Genomic DNA, 24,320 nt, shown 5'->3' with positions numbered 1-24,320 from the left:
ATGTTAATCATCACATCTAGTTTTGTGAATCTTGAACCATGATACGTGTATGTATGTCTCAGATTTCACAAGACATCTAAAAATAAACTTCATTTTGTTTTTTAAAATTTGCCAATGCTTGTTGTGGTAACAGACACTTTTCAACAACTGAATACAAAAGCCACTCAGTAGCCCCTCCTTGACCGTCCACTGATAATAAAAAAAAAAGATTGAAATGTACTATGATTATTTGAGACTGGAAAGAGAGACATAACCTCTCGAGTTAGATATCATCTATGCTCAAATTTAAAGGATCACAAGAATTACTTATCTCCGGGATGTTTTCCAAATCATTCGTATATGTATACGATGTCAAAATACAAAGTGTAATTTCCAAATTGGTGTATATTTCCTTGAAATCTATAAAAGGAAGTTTTTCAACAGTGCTTTGATGAAATATTCTGTGGGAAAAGGAAGAGAATATTTGCTATATAAAATCCGAAGTTGTAACTGTGATTTAAAACAGTGCTAATGATACTACATGTATATGTATATATACTGGGTTGGGTGATTCAGTTTAATTTATAAACAAATATTTGCCTTGATAAACTGTGGTACATGAAGCAACAAAATAGGAAAGTAGATAATCAGCAGAGAGAGAAATAAAATTTGTTTACTTTGACCATTATTAGTAGTTTGTGTACCAAACAACCAATGGATTGGACACTTTTTCTAGGACTGTTTCTACAGACTCTCATCTGTACTGTCATCGGCCAAGGTAAAATAAACACTTGTTACAGAATTATATTGACATATATATAACTCTTGATAAATAATTTACGCTGAAACATTTTATCTAAAATCAAAGACCTTTTACTCTATATTAATAATCAAAGCTGACATATTTTATTTAAGGCATGTAGAGTTTTACCTTATAGCAAAACACGAAACACAGTGTCATGTGTTGCTGTCAGGTACGACATGTTTGTCAAATTGTGTACCATATTAAACACTTAGATGGTGCTATCCACGATAATACTGAAGTCATCAACGATATCTCACGATACAATGAGTCATTGTTAAATTTAAAAGAAATAGTCAAAGTTGTTAAATGATTGACATGGCGTATTACGTTTCTGAGGTCAGACTGAGAAAAAAATGGACTTTAGCGAGTTTGCGTTTAAATAACAACTGCAAAATAAATGTAAATAGATATAGTTGTGTGTACAGTTTACTTTTAGGGTGTTTAATGCAAACTTAAAAACTTAAACACAATTAAATTCATTAATAATCTAGATTTACATTCTATTTCAGATTCTAGTCATATGCCTCCAAAGTTAACCAGTACCTTTAACGATGAATACTTTTTCCCTCGAGATTCCATCTTGACTGATGCTTCATTTAACTGCACAGCACAGAATGGAAGTATTCAGTATGAAAACATTTAATCATTTGAAACAGTTATATAAAAATATGCCAAGAGAGTTCATTATTCATTTTTCTTCACGAATTGATAAAAAATAATTGTATATTGCGTTATTAATGCAACTTATTGCGAAAAATAAAGCATCGCAAACAGTGTGCATGTTGGGTGTGAAAGCGTACATAAGCTACTAGTATTGGGTGAGATAAATGTAAAGTCAAACTCTCCAGGTATTTTCAAATAACTACAATTCCAATTCAAATAAGTGTTACGTTAATCAATTTCTTTCATGTTAATCACATTACAAAACAGAACTTAAAACAGGGACGGTTTACGCATATTGTAGAATATCGTAATAAGGATAGTTAATATCGCGACTATCGTTCAACTATGATTCTTCAATGTTCAACTGATGCAAAAATGTTTGGAATAAGCACTAGTTATATTATAAGTACTACTTGGAATCTCTTTCAGTTTGTACAAATGAAAAATTCATTGAAAATTGATACCTTCGATATTCCAAGATATGATTTAAACTGACAGCAAGATGCTTTTGCATGGTACATAAAAATAGTTTTATGTTTACTTACAATAAAAGATGTCTCACGTTTCAAATATTTGAAATTTATTGTTAAATGCATCAATTGATTAATTCAACAGATATGTCTGGGAAAAAGAGGGAGTTGTTGTACAGAATACTCATTTTGTTACAATAGACAAATCAACAGGAATCCTTAAATTTGTCAAGATGCAGAACGAAAACTACGGAACTTATCAATGTTTTGCTTCTAATGCTTATGGAACATCACTTTCAACGCCTTTCAAAATAATGGAATCAAGTTAGTTAAAGCAAACTTTTAATGTTCACGAAGCAATATTGTATTTTTGTTACTTCTCAATGTATATGGCTTGTTTATGGGTTGTGTGTTTAAGATAAAAATGTAGCATTTAGATCCAAGACGAGTTTTTTTGCAGGACAAGGATCTTTCCCCGCTGGTCAAATTCAAGAGGTACGATGTAAACAATATGAGCATTGCTAAGTACAGTGTCGAGACAGGCCAATATGTTTGCCAGACTCACTTTGTAGAGTAGAATGGAAAATCGGAGAAGGAACTAAGACCAATGCGCAAATAGATAAAAGGATTGAAGTCGATGGAAATGGTTTGTAAAAGTTACATTTTATATAATATTGTTCTTCATAAATATACAAGCCTTTTATACTCCATATTAATGCGTTAAAAGTGAATGTTTATTTTCTTTGTCAGTGCACAAATCCGACTTATTCTATCTTCTTGTCTATCAATTTTATATAGCAATTTAAGAATTTATCTGAATTGCCCCCTTCTTTTATATAGGACTAGATGAAACACTGCACAAGCGCGGGATTTAACGTTTTATACATTATCTTAATATAATGCTTAATACGTTGAATCATATTATTTTTCATTTTTGTATATACTTTGTCCAAATTTTTTCTTACCATAATCCTCTAAAATTGAAATAATAAAAAACAAACTGCATTGTTAGATATTTAGAGGAGCGGACAGGGATGAAAAATCTAAACTGAAATGATAATATATACATGTTCATGTACGTGGCCTTAATCCGGCCTGTTGCAGCTGACTTGAAAAAAAATATACTTTTTTAAAAATTCTACATGTATTTATTTCAAACCAGTAAATATGTATTTAGACTAAGTGTATCTCTCTCTAAATTTGGTTCTTTAGGTCAATTTTCAATATAATTTCTATAACTTTCGAAGATAAGAATTTCAGGGAAAAAAGAAAAACAATCCGGAGGGGGGATCTTCATTTAATTTCCATCATTTATCAATACAGTATAGCAATCGTAACTTCCTGAGAAGTTGCGATTGACAGTATTTAGACGTAGAATACATTTATGTGTTCATTAATATTTAAGGTGTACAACCAATCTGTCGTGGTATGAAAATGCATGAACTCAAATCAAAACAGGCTAGGTTGTGCTTTATTATTCATTTGCATGCATACATTGTTGTCAGATTCAAAGTAGATGGTTAAAGCCGATGGTTAACTCGCCCAACACTTTCCGCAATGATGTCAATTAGTAAACCCATTTCTTGGCACCCCGTTCTGAAAAGTTCTTTCCATCAATAATAAAATAGTATTAATTGTTCCATTTAATTTGTTAACTTTTTGTATTAAACGAAGTCCGATCCAAGGTATCTGCCCGCGATGCATGATGAAATTGTTCTACACTTTTTGTTAATTAGTCAATCCGCGTTCTTGGTTATCCCGTTCTGGAAAGTTTTATCCCATTCTCTCACCAGAATTCGTGCTTCGCAAGCGAATGAGTATCAAAACTAAAATCAACCACTGAAGAAACGAATGAACTCATTTTATTTACTCAACATTTGTCAAATCTTCTGTGTATTTTCTAAATAGGCTCACAGTAAATTTATTTACTCTTTACGTAATTAGTCAATATTATTTCATTGCAAGTGTATATTTTGATCAAAACTACCCTTGACTTGGATCCGCCAAAGCCTGTCCACCACCTTATTCTCATTTTTTGCTTTTTCGGGCTTGTTTATTGGAAATAAACGTAGGTTTTTGATTAATTTCACAGTAATAACTTAAAATTAAATTCAATTATACCTAACTGACATCATCTCACATGTGTTGAAATATCAAAGGGGTAAGCAGTTACTCTGGTGCCGGTGTAACGAAGAATTTTGACCCGGGTTGAAAATTGACCCGGAGGTCATTTTTCAACGTTGAATATTGAGACCAAAGGTGTTGAATAAAGACCCTAATCCGTTGAAAATTGACCCGCATCGTGGAATTTTGATCATGAGACCGGTTCAAAATTCAACAGCAAAGAAGCACAAATTAACGAATCAATATTATAACTTGAGTTTATTTAATTAAAAAATATCAGTTTTTATATATTTATTCTTTAGATTTACATGGGGGGTTGTTAAAATGAGACTTAATAAATAATTATTTTTTGAATTAACATAGTATCACTTTAAATATGTACATGTAATGACTATTTTATTCTTAATTAACTTTCGCGTATAATTGCCGTGTGTGATATCTATATATTTTTAAAGAAATATATGTTTTTAAATAATATTAGTATACATGGTTACACGTTAAAATATTCAATTCAGTAAAACTCTTTTTTTTTAATTTGCTGGAGAAGCGTATAAATATAAATAATTTTAAAAAATTACAATACGTCATATTATTTAATTTTGGTTTTACGTTCACCCAGTAAATTGAAACTTTGATATTGTTCATTGTAAATTTTCTGAGTGGGTGTAAATAAAAAAAATTACAGTATGTCATATTGAGATTTTTGTGTTTGCACCCACTCAGTTTGTTAAAACTGTGACTATCTGAATTTTGTATTCACACCCATCCAGCCAATAACAGTTTACAAAATGATGATATGCTAACATGATTGTACTCTTTCATGAACAATGCTGTAGTAACTATATCTTGAAAGCCAATTTTTGGTGTTTTGTTTGTTCCGTTAGAATAACTTTTGATGTAACTAAATATCATCAAATCGCTAATTTTTCTAGGCATTAACGATTCTGCTTCATGGAATCTGTAGCAAGTTAGCAACCTAATTTTTGTACAGGATGACAATAGAATTTTGCTTTAAAGTTTCTAAATTGCTTTAATCACAAAAAATTACCATAAATTTACTAACAGTAATTGTTTTCGTCAATAAATTGGTAAATTGCATTTTTTGAATAGAAATAAGTAGTAGAAAATCATACAGCAGCGTTGGAGTAGATGATTGACCTTCCTATTACAGCCACCTACATTATTAATTTAATTCAAACGTGTTAAATGTGTATATTATGTGTATATAAGACATGAGGTACTTGAATATTAAATAATTATCTTAATATTTATCATATATGATTGTATTACATATTGTTGGTAGACATGTTCACTCACACAAACATATCACCTTCATTTATACCTGCTGAGATACAAACATAAGAATGAGATTTTCATGATCCAGCCCGTTTAAAAAGAACAGTAAATAAAAGGGAACTGTATATTAAAGGTTTAAATAGTGTACCTTAAGAGAATCAAAAACGCTTTGGAGATCTAACATGGGAAACAATTTTACAATTTTATCTATATGAAAAATCAGGACTACCATAAAGTATTTAGTTCATATAAAATGGTACACTAATGTCAATAACTTGTTTAAAAAGTTCGTCTCTTTGTTGAGTGTATCTTGGATATTCAGGGGAAAAATCACATTTCCTTCAGATTCAGACCCACAGTATAAACATCGACTCACATCAGAAAAAAATCCTTAAATAAGTAAGTTTTACTAGCTTTATTCCGTAATTGACGTAAAATAATATTTCCTATTGTCTTAACTGAAAGGTTTGTAAGCTCTAGGTATATTTTGTTTTTTAAGTTTTGACTTAAAAGAACGATAAAGTTGATGAAATTTTCTTTTCTGCATGAAGATTATTCCATAATTTACATGTAGACGGAGCAAAGCTATTGTAATAAGTATATAGTGGTAGATAGTAAAAAAGCTAATTCGATCTATGATTATATGCATGTTCAGTAAGAAAATATGATTGAATTCAATCTAACATATCTTGTGGTGCTAAACCATTTATATTCTTGTAGAATATAATTAGTTCATGGTTATCCCTTCGAGATTGCAAGGTTTCCAAATTAAGCTCACTATATAAAACTATTTTAGAAGAATTAACTCTGATCCCTGTCACTGTCCTGGTTGCTTCAATTTGTACATGTTTAAGCAATTCGGATTTTTCCTTGATACAGCTGCTCCAAACAACATATCTATCAGTTGTATACTTTTCGCATACCTTTTTAATGTATATACCATTAATATAATTAGATCAACAATCCTCCGACTGTATATTTAGATGCAAACCTACTTTTTTTAAATTGATAACATTTTTGCTGTAGAGGGTATATGATTTTAATTTTGAGCAAATATATTACGTCAGTTGTCTGTGTTTCTAATTTACAGGTAAATAATAGAATTGAAAACTCAAAATAATAGAAATAAATTGCATTTTTAAGAAGAACCATGACTGTATATGCAGAAAATTGGATGGTGCTTCAATAAAGTTAATCAGACAAGTTTATGAAAAATTATTGTTAAGTCGTAAAAAATTAAAAACATGTGTAAATATGTATATGCTGTATATATACGTATTTAAAAAGCATTATATATGAAAAAGGATAAAAATATGACAACCAATCATTTATTATTTTGTCAGTGAAATATTCTGACTTCTTCAAATTAAGCATAGGTATCTGACATTATACCCTTTTGTCTTGATATAAATATATATATATACCCTTTACCCAATAAAGCAGTATAGAGGTTATATATTTTCAATTATTAGAAAAATATACAACGCCAGGTGCCTGTCGAACAGAGCTCTGTTGAATTGCCTTAAAAGTGACGATAACGGGCAATATGTTTGTTAGATATATTTATCAGAGATTGTGACAAGTTTAAACTTTAAATTATGTCACATGAGGGAATAAAAACCATGTCATCTATGTCAAAAAGTATTCTAGCCCTACTCGCCTGCTCCATTCCGAAGCAAACGGTCATCTTCTTAGCTTTTACATAGTACAGTAAAACACGGTTATAGCGAACACGCTTATAATGAATTGACGCTTACAGCGAAATGAATTTCAGTCCTCAAGTCTCTATTTCATGTTGTAAAATTGACGGATATAACGAATTACGCTTATAACGAAGTTAACTTACCCGTCCCTGGGACTTCGTTTTAAGCGTGTTTTACTGTATTGTAATAATAAATGGATATCATATTTTCAATCTAAAAACTAAATGATTAAATGGACATATCAGCCTAAAAGAAATTAGCCACGTCCGCATATGTATCGGACAGTATGTACATTTTAAAATTGAAACTTTCAAATATGTGCATGATTGTACATTTAAACCGTGTAGAGTAAGTTCCAGTTCAGATCAAAACTCTGAGGTTTGGGTCAATTCTCAACAGGATCAATATTCAACGGGTTGAGGTCATCAGAGTTTAGAAAAATCTTTCTCATACCGTTGAAAAATGACCCCGGGTATAAATTTCACGATTTTGGTCTCAATTTTCAACGTTGAAAAATGACCCCCCGGGTCAATTTTCAACCCGGGTCAATATTCTTCGTTACACCGGCGCATTTTAGTTTATTTGCAATATGCCTTATTTTATAAGTATATATTCTTATATGCCAAAAAATTAAAGCAGATTTCTTTTAATTGAAAATTACCTTTTTCAATAGAGAATCTAACATGGTCGATATCTTAGTTTAGTTTAATGGTTAATAAAATAATTGGAGTGATTATAATTTCTTTTATAAAATTCTATAAAGACAGGAACCGTGCTACATTTAAATGACGAGATTTAAATACTACGTTATTTGTTAATAGGTGATCTTCATTTTCTTTGGACAAGTATGAGTGACTGGACCGGTCAACAGTACAGTTGTGGGGTGTGGCATGAGCAACTTAAGACATTGGTTGTTGGAAGTCAAACAAGTCTTAAGATTGACAGTGAGTGGTACAGTTATTGTTTTGTTTCAGACTACTTTAACGTTTCGTCAATGAACTTGTATCACTCTGTGTTATCGTGTCTGTTAAAGTTATAACTAAAATACTAATGACTTACAGTATCTTTTGAATTTGTATGATGTAAAGCAGGATTAATATATTTTAATATACATTCAGTAGTCCATTGCGGTTAACATAATTTTATGTAAAACAGGTGTGAAATCATGAATCATATACTCGAAAAGAAATTAACTATATTGTTAAAGAAACAACAAAATCGTTACTGAATGAAAGTTTATATCAGCGTGTACCTGTTTACATACCCTTAAATGTTTTCAGCCGTAACAAATGTTTCTGAAGTTGACTCCGCCCTTGTGTTCAAAGAAAATGGCAAAGCTCTAATTGGTAAAAAGGGCGTACTGAGATGCATATTTTCCGGATAGTGAGTATACTGAATTCTTTTTTTTTTTTTGCTGTCAATTGATTAGCTTAAAAAGCTGAAACTTGTGTGAAAGCACGGGTTTTGCAAATTAAAGCTTGACCAAACCATGGTTCTCTGAAAAAAAAAATGAAGCCAAAAAGAGGAATTTTTTAAGGGAAAAAAATCTTTTTAGATAAGAAGAGAGAAAATCTCAGAAATACTAAATCAGAAAAGTGGCTTGGTATTTACAATAAAAATATGTGGATAAAAATTGACAGATTTTTGTGCAATATCTACTGTACCTAATTGTCCAAATATTTTGATTTTGATACTGTAATGCTGATTTGATCAAACCTTATGTTGTAGAATAAAATCAAAAGTCATACATAAAAGCATGCAGTTCCCCATTGATGTATGCATACATATTGTTGCGATTTAATAAAATTCTTCCACGTAATTACTTCGCGAACGGAAAAGGACTTGAAAACGAGAAAGAGTTTTTATTTGACAATGCGTTTATCATTGCCTTTTCATAAAATGTAAAAAAAAAAAAAATTATTTATTATAAAGAAATAATAAATATTTATTAGTTTTGGTTTCTTATAAAAATTTTAAGGCCAAAGTTTAATATTATCCATTATTATCCATAATCATCGATCACTAAAATAATATGATATTATGTACAATATAACTAATTAAGTGTAAAATTCTATAAATGTATCTTCAAATTCAAAGTCACTTGTTTATTTATATACAAATCCACATATTAAACATTTGTAGGTTATAGATTCTTATTACCTATTTAAACACTACTAATGCAAAACTTGTACATTAGGTACCAGCATTTCAAAATGACCAAAAGAAAATAAACCAGAAAGGATTATATAAATTTCAATGTTTGTATTACAGTCCAGTCGCAGACATTATATGGATTTCCCCTAAACAGACAATCATCAGCAATACCGTCGGCAAATATGAAATCAGTGACTTTAGTAGAGTTCTTACAATTTGGGAAGCAAAGCCAACAGATGAAGGAGTTTACACTTGTAAAGGGTCGAGGGGAAACGAAAGTGTCTTTCTAAATGTCACGTGTAAGATTTTTATTTTATGCCATTCTTGTATTGTTTTGGTTTTTACTTAAGTTGCATAATAGTATATAGTAATATCATGCAATTAGTAAAAAGAATTTGCTATTTTTTGGATATCGCGGGTACTACAAATTAACATCACGAAACGAATTATGAAACACAATCTTGATATCTAATACATTAAAACTTAAATTCACGAAATTACATTCCCATTATACAAAGCTTACGTACAGTCAACGAAAGTTTTTCTACAAGAATTTTAATAATTTCACCATATAACCAGTTTGGCAAAAATTGGTATGTGAACACAAAACCTTTAATTGTTCGTTATTTGTGATTTACAGCTGCTCCCTTTCTGAGGGGGAACAATCAAATGCAAGATCTGACGGTACTAGAAGGAAAGGAGGCCATGTTTCGCTGTGAGCCCGAGTCATTGCCTAATGAAGTACCACCGACCCCACCGTTATGGAAAAAAAAATGGAGTTGATTTGCAGATTGACGGAGGTTGTATTTTTTATCTTTTGTAATTGGTCAGATAAACACGTTGAAGACTTTTACAAAGGGTTACTTATAAAGAAATCCCATTTTAATACTTCCTCAGATATTTGAAATAATCATTAATATTTCCTGAACGCTTTTTTGCACTGTTGGTATATATATATATATATTTATCTGTGTGTGTGTGGATCATTTTAAAGTTATTATTTTTTTAACACTTGCAATTTAGTTAAGTACCTATTAAGAGAAAACAACCAAGTGTTGACTTTGTCGAATGTTCAATGGAGTTCAGATACAGGGGTTTACCAATGTATGTCGAAAAACATTGAGGGGGTTCTACTGAAAGAGGCAATACTCAAGGTTATTGGTAAGGTGCTGAATATTTTTATTTCTATATATTTTTATACGTTTTTATTTAAATTGTTCAAGAGAAAGCTCATAGACAATGTCAATGAAATAAGAAAGTCAATTACATTTCATTTTAAATTTTGAACATCAAACTTCTACCTTAGAATAGACACATTAGCTTAGACTGCTTAAGGAAGTAGTCTTCTCGTTATTAAACCTACTTATTATTATAAGAAATTCATTAAATTATGACACAGTCAAACGGATCATATTACCAAATGATTCTATCAGTTTAATCAAATTTGACTTTTTTGATTTTGCATAAAGGTCAGGTCAAGGTCACAACCTTTTTTTGTCAACGTAAAGGATGATTAAAATAAGTGTAGCTCTTTGCAGTTCTGTAGACATTTGTTTAATATTTGAAGATTCTATTCTTCAATGAAATGATAGAATATCAGAGTGTCTATCAGCTTATACTAAATTTGAATAAATATTTATACTAAAATTGATATTGCTTAGCCCGCGTTTCCTCTAATTTTCTTAAACTTTGGTGACATTTTGATAAAAAAAAATTATGCTTCCAATAATAAAAGATTCTGATTTTTTTGTATTATGAAGACTTTATGTAACGATATAAATTGACAGAAAAGCTAATATATTGACCATTCAATAAAAGAGGAAAACTGATTTTAGTGATTTTTTCTCAAAAATCAATGTATCGAATGGGAGTTTTTAAAAGCATATAAAAATGTAATTTGATAGGCAAATCATATTTTAAAAACATATTCTGAAACTCAAGTATTATTTTCTTAGTTCACATTAGTAAAAACATTCCAACATAAATATTATTGTTTTTAGAATACTAAAACAGACTTATTAATCTGCAGCAATTCTGAATTGGGAAACGTGTGATATTTTCGTACGCCAATATAACGCCAAAAATATAGTCCTTGTAAGATTCTAAACATTGATATGTTTTTCTATGACAAGTTTTATGATAGTAAATAAGAAAGAAAAATATACTATTCTAATTATCTTTCATCTTGATATAATGAACAATTAATCAAATTTACGTTTGACAAGTCGAAAATCAGAAAAGACTCCTTCCTTAATGTAGAATCATCATTGTTCGTGGTTGCTTCAAAACCATATGTTTAATGAAACGCATTGCCCATTGATGAATATTCTCTCGAAGAATGGTATTTGCATTGATATTGAAGGAAAGATTGTTTTGCAACCTTGTTCCACACGAAGTAAAATAATTAAATGCTTATTTTTTGGTAATAATTTCAGATTCAATTACAATCTGGAAGCGCCCTCTGGATAGTTATAAGATTATGGTAGGTAAGCCACTAGTTCTTACAGTGGTTGCTGATCATACGGATCCCGTTCTCACTCTGCAATACCAATGGATGTTTACAGACCATAAAGGAAATGAAAGGAAAATCGAAAGTAATAAGCATTGGAAGATATCTTGGCCTTATAATAACTTGATCATTGATGTGAGCCATGTTACAGATCCAAGTGTTTTGCTTTCTCTGACGGGATATTACAGCGTAATAATTTACAACAAATATGAACAGAAGGTTATTAACATCACCTTGGAGACAAATATCGTCTTTACTGATATTATTTCTACAGATATTGGCAATACAGATTGCAGCACTGATTACATTACTGGTAGGGGTAAGACAATTACATTGTGCCTTGCTTAGATAAATGATTATTTCTTTTGTCCAATCGTTATAAACCTTAAACATACAAACGTACCAAGGAGATGGATGGATGAGGCGTGTAAAATTCCTGTATAAGATACTGAAAAATCAAAATATCATCAAATCTGATAAAAAAAAATTTAATCATTCAATTCAATGTGTATTTAACAAAACTTCGATTTGTAACCCACACATAATTATGTTAAATACTTAAAATATGTTGATTTACAATTGCGTATGCGTATTAAAACCCCTAAATAGTGTCATTGTACCTTCAATGCCTTTTCTTTTAAAGAGTGGGTCTGTGCTCCAAATGTTGTCATAGTCTAATTCAGGTGTAATGGAAAACAAACCGATTTTGATCAAGAAAAACGTGGAGAAAATAACACAAGTTCGTATATTCGTGGCCAAAGTCCAATATAGCATTTAAAAACACACTTCGTGTGACTGAAATGGTTCAGTGGTTAGAGCACCAGACATTAGGTAAACTAATAGAACAAGGGATTTTAGGGTGGGTGGGTTTGATATCACCAAAACCTATTAATATATTGTTTTTAAAGTCGTTTGTTGCACATTCCAAATTAGCTGATTATTGTTAGAATTGTGAATTTGCATGCGTTTATTATAACATTTTCAAATAGATTTAACTGAAAAAATATGAATTTGAAATTTAATTTTACGACTAAACCAAACAGGCATTTGGGCTTTGCTATCCCCATCTTCTTTGTGATTATATATACAAGTAACATTTATAATAGTTATAGTGATAGTTGATGAGTGATTTACCACTCTTAAGTTCTAGTTTTTGTGACCATATGTGCAGGGGTATTTTTCGCGATTTTAAGCTTACCGCGTAACTATTGAAAATTTTACCTGCGCGCAAAAAACCACTTGTACAACATGACCAATATTGCGTTAATAAATGATTACCGGTCAAGGAAAGATATTCTGTGAATGACTGTGCTTCGTTATTGTGTACTGAAGCGGAACTATTATTATGTTTTACTATGTGACCGTTGGGGCAAGTGTACCATTGTCATATCATAGACTTGTCCCACCTTAAAACAATATCGTCTCCTATAAATACATTTATCCCCGCCCAGAATCCAAAGTTAGCAAGTAAAATCTATTGTTCTTACTACATAAACCTTCTTTTGCTGTGTTAACATATACGTTGCTCGACAAAGTACGAAAACTCCTTTGATTCTAATCAAAATTTGGGTGATACTCAAAACGAGTCGACAAACTTCACGAAATCGTGAATTCCGAGTGAAAGGTCATTCTTTATCTGCATAGCTCTACGGAAGCGTAAGCAAATGCTTGGATGCAGTCAAAAAAATTCTTCGTAAATGTGAAGGTAAGTTCTTTCATTTCCCCGCTCATTGGTCAACTGAACTTCCTTTGTGACGGCAATCTGCCCTCGCTATAAACTTATTGAATCTAAATAAAGAAACGAGGAATCTGCGAGGAATCTGTAAGTATATGTTATGATAACTTTTAATATTGGAATATATTGAAAAACAATAGAAAGGAGTAAACGAAAAATCGGTGAAATGCATTTCTGTATTTTGTGAGTGTGAGACTACGAAGGTAGTGGTGGAGGCAGATAATGAAAGTTTTTGATTTATATAGAGAGAGAGGTAAAGGAAATACAAACTTTCTTTTTTAAATGGTCTTCTTAAATGTCACTTGTAAGTTGTACATGTAAATTTAACAAAATTGAAAATTTTATGTGCTTAACCCCCAGCTTAAGAACATATATTAAATCGGCTTTGGATGCCACTAAAACTATACTACATGTATTTGAAAATTTTAGTTAGCAAACGATAAATCGTACTGTTGTGCTAAAAGACAAATCTTAACAACGTTATTCATTAGCCACTCAATGGCCCCTCCTTAACCGTCTACACTGTGCTTATAATAAAACGTAAGAGTGAAATGTACTGTGGTTATTTGAGACTTGAAAGAGAGACATATTAACCTCTAGAGTTAGATATCGTCGATGCCGAAGTTAAAAGGATCACAAAAATTATTCATGTCCGGAATGTTTCCAAATCATTCATACATATGTTGAATGTCAAAACAACGATACAAGTCCTTTTTCCAAATTGGTGTATATTTCCTTTAATAAAGTAACAGGAAGTTTTTCAACAGTGCTTTGATGAAAGGAATTTTACTTAGGTTTACTTAAAATGCTTTATATATATTGAGTTTCCAATTTTTCGCACGAGTTATCGCAATTTTAAATGTGTATTATCAAGAAGAAGAGAATGCTCTATTTGGTCAACTATTGTTGGTGTCATCATTTGGCCAATGACATTAAACGCGGGAATTTTAGCGACTATCTTTGTTTGGAAAGACGCGCTAATTCACTTTCTTTCAGGACGCCGCACGGGTAACACCTTTGAATACTGATTCTGTTCCTTCGGACCATTTCTTTAAAAATTCAAACGGTAAGCGTTGTATATACTCTAAGTCTTATGTTTGTATGTTCGTCACTAATCTATTACAAACAATTTTATTATCTTATACTCTTACAATGAAATCAACCACAGTTTTGATTCTTGGACACTCCATTGTCCGTCGTTTCCATCATTTTCCTATTGATGATGAAGATTTAAGGTATGGTAAGGATCTGGGTATTAACTTACATGAAATAAGGTACAAAGCAACAGGGGGTCGTACTATTGATGGCAGTTTACGTCATAATGTACCTTTCATTAAAACATTCCAGCCGGATCATATCATTCTTATGGTTGGGGACAATGACGTTAGACGATTATATTCACCGAAGGAACTTGCTTGAAACTCTTAGCAGTTGTATCAGTTTTGCATAAAAGGTGTAGTGTTTCACAGATTCATGTTTGTAAATTACTTCAAAGATTAAGGCAGTCATTTGATTATAATCAATTTGTCGATGCAGCCAACGCTCTTATCAAGAAGACATAACCATTTTGGATTATGCGTCCTTTTGGTAGCATAATGGATTGTTTCCTTCACCAGCATCAGACAAATATTGCGATCATAAATTCTTAGCAGACGGCGTCCATTTAAACAAGCAAGGCAATGTTCATTTGTATCGCAGCTTGCGTGGTCTCATTCTTTCAAGGGCACGCTAAGTTAATTGGTCGCAATATGTCACCGACACTTCAGAATTTTTCTATAAACTCCATTATATTTTCACATTTGCAGAGCAATAGATATGGGAAAAAAAACGAAAAAACTAAAAAAAAAAAAAAACCAAAAAAACCCCAACAAAAAAAAGCAAAAAAATAATAATAATAAAATATAAAAAATTAAAAAAATCTTTAAAAAAAAAATCATCCGTTTAACTACTGCTCATACTATCTATGTTTTTTCTCTACATGAGTTCTTTCTATGTCATCCATTGATATTTTCGGGTTCTTTAAACGAGACTGCATTGGTCCTCTTAACGAGAGCTTTTTGGTTCTCTTAACGAGGCCGTTTAGGTTCTCTTGACGAGGCCATTTTGAGTTCTCTTATCGAGACCGCATCTGGTTCTCTTGACGAGAGCGCATTTGGGTCCTCTAAACGAGGCCTTGTTTTGGTCCTCTTAACGAGGCCTGGTTTTGGTTCTCTTAACAAGGCCGTTCTTGGTTCTCTTAACGAGACCACATTTGGTTCTGTTGACGAGACCGCATTTGGGTCCTCTAAACGAGGCCTTGTTTTGGTCCTCTTAACGAGTCCGTTCTTGGTTCTCTTAACGAGACCGCATTTGGTTCTCTAAACGAGGCCTTATATTTCCTTTTTTTTCGTTCTCCTATCAAGACTGCATTTGTTTTGTGTTCATTCATACAACACCATTCTATCTTATCTTATAATAATTACGTTGCACTTATGCTGTATGATTAAAGACATATTTGTGCAATTAATTAAAAAAAATCCATTATTATCACCTTTTAAAGGTGTACCTAAATACCATTTGCTTATTCCAGCACAGCAGTTATTTTCAACAGTGTTTGTCATGGCACCTAAGCGGAAATCTACAGATTTGACGAAACGAACATCTGCCAAAAGAGGAAAACAATCTCAGGATACCTCAGTACTACAATCCAGTTCTCCTTCTATCATCTCTCCGGGGATTTTGGAAACCATTTCAAAAGAGGTCACGGAAAAAGATACCGCGAACCTGAAGGAGGAAATTTTGAATATGTTCAATGCTCTCCAGCCAACTGCCATCATTAGTCATGGGAGTATTGCATGTGCTTCTAGTACTAATTCAAATATCAATAGGGATAACGCAATACAAGAAACGGTCGAGACAGCAATGGTTAATCAATCTGATAAGATAACATCAGGTAGGTCCACCAGTGGTTTTGTTAGTACATCCATCGCCATTGAAACTCGTGTACCTGATAAATTGAAATCAAAGATTTGGTCTAAGCAGTACGTGGATTTTGGTAGTCTGCTACTCCGGAACAAACAAGGTAAGGAAAAACGTTCCCTTCAGGTAGAAAATTCACTGAAGCCAGGTATGCTTACAATTCACCAGGTGGAGAGAGAGGATACTGATGGAGAATTGTCTTCTATGAACGGCTGGCTTACAGCTTGGAATAGGTATATGGCTATTTAGTGCATAAAGTATCCACACGAACAAAAACTCGCAAAACATCTAGAAGCGGTCAGGGACATTGCAGATGCAAAAGGTAACTGGTATAGTTACGATGAGGACTTCCAATCCTTAATTGAACAAGGCCATGTGCAGTGGGGAGATGTTCATATGAAACTGTACGTAAACGCACGCCTCACTTCTTCTCAATCTATCAAAACAACCAACCCACACAACGAATTGAGTAAAACAATCCCCAGAGGAGCTTGTTTCCAGTTCTACTCAGGTAAGCAGTGCAATGCAGGTCTTTCCTGTCGTTTTCAGCACAGGTGTTACAACTGTGGTGGCTCGCACCCTTTCATCCAGTGCACAAAACAGGTTCAGAGGCCCTTTCCTGTCCTATAAAAATTTAAGTATCAATCACCACAACCAACCAAATTCGCTAATTCGTGTAAGCCTCTTACCAAGCAAGGGCCCAACACCAATCAAACCAGATAGACTTGCAGAATGGATGTCTGGTTACGACAAAACTGACACAAACTGTTTAATAAATGGTTTTTCAAATGATTTTTAATTAGGTTTTGTTGGTGAATGTCCTGGTGTAGAATCTCAAAATCTTAGATCAGCTTTTATTTGTCCGGATATGATTGAAGAAAAGATTCTTAAAGAAGTTTCATCGGGTAGAGTGTAAGGTCCATCTGATTTTAAACCATTTGTTGACATACAATGTTCCCCATTAGGTTTGGTAGAGAAAAAGGTACCAGGTGAGTATAGAATGATTTATCATTTATCTTATCCTAGAAACAAATCAGTTAACGATGGAATTCCACGCGAGGAATCATTTGTTCAATATTCGTCGGTTGGAGATGCCATCAGTCATATCAAGAACTGTGGAGTTGGTGCTTATTGTTGCTAAACTGATATAAAATCTGCTTTTAGGATAATCAACTTAAACTATTCTCAATTCAAATACGTTGGTTTTAGATGGAAGAACAAGTATTATGTGGATACATGTCTTCAACTTGGTCTTAGTTCTTCATGTAGGATCTTTGAGCGTTTTTCGACGTCGCTAGAGTAGATAGCGATAAATAAACTGGGTATTTCGTGTATTTCTCATGTGTAAGATGATTTTATTATTATCCATAATTGTCCCTGAACATGTGTTAGACAGTTGGATGCATTTTTATCAATTTGTGTTGATAAAGGCGTTCCAATATCCCCGGAGAAAACGTGTGGTCCTCTTCAGACTATAACTTACTTAGGCTATGAGCTGGATTCGTGCAAGATGGAGTCTAGGTTGCCTCATGACAAAATACTAAAGTGCATAGATAAAAAACAATTTGCAAAGACGCAAAAGAGCTTGAAACTTACACAATTACAGTCGTTGATAGGTTTACTCAACTTTGCATGTAATGTTGTTTTGCCAGGCAGAGCATTCCTTAGGAGATTCATAGACCTTACCATAGGTATCAGTAAGCAGTTTTTAAAAATAAGCTTGACAAAAGAGGTGAAAGAGGATTTAATAGTTTGGGAATGTTTTCCTGATAAATTCAATGGATCCTCGATTTTCCTTCCAGACAAGTGGTCAAGTTCGCATGAATTTAAATTGCTTCGGGTTCTATCGGTTATGCAGCGGTATTCGGTAGTCAGTGGATTATGGAAACTGGGATAGTAATTGGCAATATAAAAATATTGTAGTCTTAGAATTTTACCCAATAGTTGTGGCAATAAATGTGGGAAAAAACGTTGACTAACAAATGAATTTTATTTAACACTGATAATCAGGCATTGGTGCATGTTATAAACAAACAAGCATGTAAGGATAAAGATATCATGTCTCTTGTTCGCCAGCTCGTTGCTTGTTGTCTTGAATTTAATATTTATTTTAAAGCAAAACATTTAACATCAAAAGAAAATATACTATGTGACTTGCTTTCTCGTTCCAAGGTGAAGCAATTCCTACAATTAGCACATTGGGTCGACAAACAACCGGTCGAGACTCCCAGTCTTCCGCTTTATCCAAGTTGACCCTGGTTGTGAACAAACTTCTGGACTCCAGTTTGACTGCTTCAACTTCATCATCATACACTCATGCATGGTCTACGTGTAGAAACTTTGCGGAGAAGTACAGTTTACGAACGGATATCCCCGTCCAACAACACATATTGGTTCTCTATGTTGCTTTCATATTCTCAAAAGACTACGCACTGTCGACAATAACATCTTATCTCTCGGCCATCAGTCACGTCCATAAACTCAACGGACTCAAAGATCCATGCTCATCATTTGTTGTACAAAAAGTATTAACTGGAGCTCGTAAGCTCAAACCGACAACTGATGTTAGAATGCCAATAACTATTTTGCACAAACTCCTTGATTCTTTACAATATACTATATCCAATCTATATGAAAACATTCTATTTCGAGCAATGTTTTGTTAGCCTTTTATGGTTTTTTTGAGAATCGGCGAAATTACGTCCAGCTTAACCATGCCAAATAAAAATCTACTACATTTTAACCAAATTTCTATCGTAAATGACACAATATTGATTAAATTTGTTTCATATAAGCATAGCCTGGGAAAACCTTTCTTTCTTACAATACATGGGGCTAAGGATTTAGATTATTGCCCAGTGCAATGCCTTAAGAATTATATTAATCAAAGGGGAGTGCAAGATGGTCCTTTATTTTGCTACGTACCATGCACACCTGTGACGAGGATAAAATATTTGGTGATATTGAACAATTGTTTATCTTTCTCTCTTTATCCAGATGGTGTAAATTACTAGTCATTCATTTCGAATTGACATGGCTTCTCACTGCACAGACTGCGGAATGAGCGACGGTAAAATTAGACTCCTGGGACGTTGGAAATCCGATGCCTTTAAATCGTACATCAAACCGGTTAATTCGTGTAATAAGATGCAATTACCCAGTCTAGTCAACACTGTGTTTACTTTGTTTACGCTGTATCCAGAGCATATGTTTATCTCTGTCGACATTATTGTTTGGCTACGGAAGGGCATATGTTTATCCATCCAGTTATATTTTTGTACGTTATTATTTTGTTGCATTGAATATATGTTTGTATCACTGTGTGTTTAGGAAGGTTGATGGTAATTAATTTGTAGTTCTAAAATTGAAATAGCCAGGTTATATGTTCATCCCATTAGCTATGAGTTTTCTCTTTCCAATCAGTATTTCTTTCCTCTTTTTATTTTTCATTGGGGTCTGAACTTAATTAATACATTTAATCAAGTCCTTGGCGTTTTCAGATCACAAGGAATTTGTTGGACGATATTACGTAACCAATTTTCGATTTCAGTTTCTCAATACGGCCAATCAATAAAATTCAAATTTGTATAATTGATCAATACTCGAAAATTAATTATAGTTACATCATATTAAGATCAAAAGCAGATTGTGACATAATTCAATTAAAATTCAATTGTTGTATTACGTAATATAATTTTATATAATTTTACGCAATGTGTTACAATGTTATGTAACAATTAAAGTCACGCTGGTGGCAACGAGCAACATATACCATGTCTTGTTTTTTTTATATACATTGTATTATGTATCGAAAGATGGAGATGATGGTCATACGTAAAGTAAACTACATAAGTTAAAGCCCTTTCATACGGAAATCAATTATGGAGAAATATTCTATATGAAAATTTGTCCAAAGTTATAACTATGATTTAAAACAGCACTGAGATTCGGTTTAATTTATAAACAATCATTTGCCTTGATAAACTGTGGTAGCAAAAAAAATAGGAAAGTAAATTAATCAGCAGAGGAAGAAAATTCGTTTACATTGACCATATCAGCTATTTGTGTACCAGGCAACCAATAGACTCGATACATTTTCTAGTACTGTTTCTTCAGACTCTCATCTGTATCGTCATCGGCCAAGGTAAAATAAACATTTGTTACAAAATTAAATATATTGCCATAGATATAACTCTTGATGGATAATTTATGCAGACAAATTTTATTTAAAATCAAAGAACTTTTATCTTTTAGGATTAATTTAGGCATACACATTTTATTTGAAAGCAAAGAATTTTTACCCAACAGGAAAACATGAAACAGAAGAACAAATCTTAGTTTCGTGTGTTGCTGTTTAAAAAAAATATTTTACCGATGAGAATCCTATGAATTGCAGGAAACACACTTACAACAAATATGCATGGATTGTTAAAGGTCAAGTACAACATGTGTGTCATATTGTGTACCATGCTGCACACTTAAAAAATTCGCTTTGTACCTTTGACGATGATTATTTTTCCCCTCGAGATTCCATAGTGGCTGATGCTTCTTTTAACTGCAGGGCAGAAAATGGAAGAGTTCAGTATGTTTTTGATGATTTGATACATGTAATTATATGAAACAATAATATGAAACGTATATCTAGCAGTTTATTATTCATTTGTCTTCACAAATTGAAAAAAAAGATAATTGTATATTACATTATTTATGCAATTTCCGAAAATACAGCATTGTTACTGTAAATGTGTGCAAGTTGGGTGGTTGCGTGGGTAAGCGAACATATGCTAGTCAAGTGGGTTAGAGAAAAATAAAATCAAACTCTCTCGATGTTTTCACAAAAAATATAATTCAAATTCAAAATTTAAGGAATAAGGAATCATTCTTTGAGCAAACCCAATAAAGCCTGAAGGGCTTTATGATAGATTTGACCACGCTCCGACCGAAATGATCACCTCATAATATTCAAAGAATGATTCCTTCTTTTTTTTAAATATTTATTATTCAATTTTTATACAGATAACAATAATTCATAAACAATACAGGAATAAGTTAGGAAAACATAAATCTAGATTTGACGATTAATACATAGATATCTTGTATATTAAGTCGAATATATTTTGTTTTCAAAAAATGAATATACATATATTGGAAAATTGTATTTTAACAAACAATTGCATTGTATAAGTATCTGTATAATATAGAAGTACTCTGATACTATTTGACAATTATGGTCCACCAGGGTCCTTACAACACAAAAAGTCCAAACACTTACCAGTGGACGATGCTACATGAAACTGTTTTCTCAAAGTAGCTAAATACTTTATAGAATTACAAATTAAAAACCTGTAAGTACATGCATATATCACAATGTATCAGCAAATTTTGAGAAAAGACGTTGTTTGTTAAGTTTCATAAGACGTTACATAGAAGAATATTGAATAAGAGCATTTTTGACACTTTTACACACATTTATTTCAGTTTCTTGCAGAGATTTAATTCTACAGTACATTTTGTATTTATATATTTTATAAGCAATGAAAGAAATTAATAAATTAAAGACTCAATCTTGTAGTTCTGTTCTAAATAAAAGCTTAGAATAATATGTTTCCATTTTATATCGATTAATAAACAGGAACCCAATTTTCTCCAAATATGTTCAACATTTTTACATTCAAAAAATAAATGTTTAGTGTTTTCAATTGTTTTGCATATATTACAGTTATCCCCCTTGTCCCTTAACCATTTACTTAAATATGCATTGTTGCAGAGAATATTATGGGGCATTTTGTTATTAAATTCAGCTATTTTATTGTCATTTATATCTTTGACTTTTCTTGTGTATAAATATTTCCATAGATTTGAATCATTTACCGGTATTGCAAACTCTTGAGAAAGTTTAGTTTGATAACACGGTTTAACAAATTTCTTGTGTATTAAGTTTTTATAAAAGAATAGGCATTTTTTATCATTTAAGCATGACATCCCTGTTGCAAAATGAAATTTCATTTCATTTTGAATGTTCAAATATTTAACATTTGTAAAATCATATTTTTACACAATGGTTTTATAACTGATAATAATTTTTTATATTCACAAAGCCAGTTAGACTTTCTCTTAATAATAGTGGAAAGCACTTGTAGTGTTTTTATATTCCCGTTATCATCTTTTAAGTCCTTTAAGTAAAGTATATTACTGTTAACACAGTTTTAAAAAAATAATGTTTCTCCTTTTATTTTGATGTTGTTATTTTTCCAAATGGATTGTTTTAAAATATCGTTAGGTGATATGTTATCGAAGTTACACCTTTGTTTACATTCGTTAGATGAACTTAGAATTTGTTTGTAGAAAAGTGGAAGTTTGCCTATTCTATCTAGTGCATTTAAATTGTTTCAGAAAACTGTAAGACGTAATGAAGATTTAAATTAGCTTTTTCCATAAAACCCTCAAGGATTTCAAATAGAGTGCCCTTAGAAGATAACAATCGCAATATCCACGCTGCTTTTAGAGCCTTGAACTTACTTTCAATATCTATAATTGATAAACATCCATCTGTTATATCGCCTATCAAGGTATTTCGTTTGATTTTTTCAGATTTGGCCCATATGAAATTAAATAAGAGTCTTTGGACCTTACAGATATATTCTTTATCTGGTATACACAAAATAGATGCAATATAAACTAGTTTTGAAGTTGCTAATGTTTTGATTATACATGATTTACCAAACACCGTTAGTTTTCTACGTTTCCATGATTCAAATAACTTTTACATGTCGTGATATATTTTCATCCAATTTTTATTGAACATTCTTCTTTATCATGTCCTATATAAATGCCTAAACACCTGACAGCTTTATTTGTTGCTTTAACGCCATTGATTTCATCATACATATATTTAAGCCCCCCTAAAAGAATACATTCGGTCTTGTTTATGTTGATTGATTGCAAAACTCGTTTATAATCTTCAAACTCAAATCTAAAGAATTCTTGTCTTTAAGAGCAAGTGTAAAGTCATCTGCATGTTGTATATTAATAATTTCTTTATCATTTATGCTGATCCCCGATATATTTGGCTCGTTTTTAATTTTTATGGACAAAATTTCGGCTACAAATAAGTATAATAAAGCAGATATTGGACATCCCTGTCTGATCCCTCTTGTCATACTACATGTTTTAGATAACCATCCATTATTTTTCATAATATCTCTACCCATTTAAGAAATTGATCGCCAATATTAATTTTTTTTCAGTGTTTCAATAAAGAAAGTTCCATTTTACAGAGTCAAAAGCCTTTTCAAAGTCAAGAAATAATAATATGCCGTTTTTGTTCTCCGAATCGCATTATCACAGATATAAGACACAAAGTAAAAATTTGGGTGGGATTTATTTTAATGTAATTGGCTTATTTGGTTGCGGTGACATAAGGAACAAAATTTGGGAACGGCCGCAGGGTTGTCTCCCCAACAACAAACAATCAAGTGTGGCGACCCCAAAATGGGCTGAATTGTGCACTGGGTAGGTCACAAATGCACAACGCCACTCAAAATGCAATATGGTCAAAGTTCAATCAGAGTTCAAAGTTCAATCAGAGTTCAAAGTTCAATCAAAGCTGCATTAAAGTGCAATAAGGTTAAATGGGTCAATATCCCATTTAATACACAATTGTATAATTAAACATAATAATTTGCATGTATCAAAGTTGCAATGATGAAAAGCGCTATTTGCGCCACAAAAATGATACACGGTTTAGAAAACACTGTTCCATTTGAGGTGGGGTTTGACGAAAGCTTCGGTTCAAATTCACCTCCAGGTCTTCAACATGTTCACCGCGACTTTGAATGGCTGCAAGTCCAGATTTGGGATTTCACCTGAAGATTTAACACAAAGAGACAGCAGTATCTGATTTCAACAAAACAATTATAACATT

At 32.1% G+C, this 24,320-nt stretch overlaps 1 pseudogene; it reads left to right on the top strand.

Annotated features, from left to right (window-relative positions):
* Positions 1 to 693: 693 nt before the first annotated feature.
* LOC128191633 (titin-like) lies at positions 694 to 16,645 on the top strand (annotated as a pseudogene).
* The last annotated feature ends 7,675 nt before the right edge of the window (positions 16,646 to 24,320 follow it).

The sequence above is a fragment of the Crassostrea angulata genome, chromosome 1, assembly GCF_025612915.1.
Source record: "Crassostrea angulata isolate pt1a10 chromosome 1, ASM2561291v2, whole genome shotgun sequence".
In the NCBI taxonomy this organism is placed as follows: Eukaryota; Metazoa; Mollusca; class Bivalvia; order Ostreida; family Ostreidae; genus Magallana; species Magallana angulata.
Note: the sequence above shows the minus strand (reverse complement) of the source record. Positions and strands in the feature narration are given on the sequence as shown.